Raw genomic sequence first — 826 nt, forward strand, 5'->3', positions numbered from 1 at the left:
ATAATTTTTTATCATTTTGAGTTGCAGAATTTTCTAGTTTAAAGCGCAGATGTCGCCATGCAATCTTAATGACTTATAAAATTAAAGGCTGTTTTTCAAATGTGATAAATAACATTTTAAAAGAGTTACGTGATGGAGATGCAGGAGATAAAATCCGCGCCATCCGAGGTCAGAGCCTCTGCAGGACGCTCCCGGCCCCCACCCTTCTGAAGGCAGGAGAAAAGGCTCCAGGATCTCCTCCTTTCTCTGCAGCCTGCAGCTCCTCTGGAGTCTGTGCAGAGCAGGAGCGCAGCCGAGCTGCTCCATCATCCTCCGTCCCTCCATCATCATCTCCACCTGAATAACAAATTAAAGGCGCTTAAATTCCCTCACTGCGATTATCAGAGTAATTGCATAATTGAAGAAGGGGGTGGGGGGGAACTGCACTGACAAGTTGCAAAACGTTTTATCTAAAAAAAACAAAAAAAAAAAAACAAGGCGGCTGACATCACGCGTGTTGTGCGCCACAATGGCTGCCTGACTGCAGGATTTAAAGATTTCTGTGTAATATTAGGCTATATAGCCAAAGCATGGTCCCATGTCCCCCCCCCCCCCTAAAATGGGCCAATTTGAAGTGATGTCTCTTGATTTACTTTTTTTTTTGGGGGGGGGGGGGGGGGATGCCTCAAGATTTTCCTCTATCAACAACGACAATGATAATGGTGGTACAACCAATAATTATCATCTTCCAGAACAGAGGACAGATTTTTTTTATGGGTACTTGGTGGGTGCGACTGATAACTGTCATTATTTTCCCACGATTATAGTATCTACAGACGGCTGCGAG

This window comes from Nematolebias whitei, chromosome 13, assembly GCF_014905685.2.
Source record: "Nematolebias whitei isolate Nwh7 chromosome 13, NemWhi1, whole genome shotgun sequence".
In the NCBI taxonomy this organism is placed as follows: domain Eukaryota; kingdom Metazoa; phylum Chordata; class Actinopteri; order Cyprinodontiformes; family Rivulidae; genus Nematolebias; species Nematolebias whitei.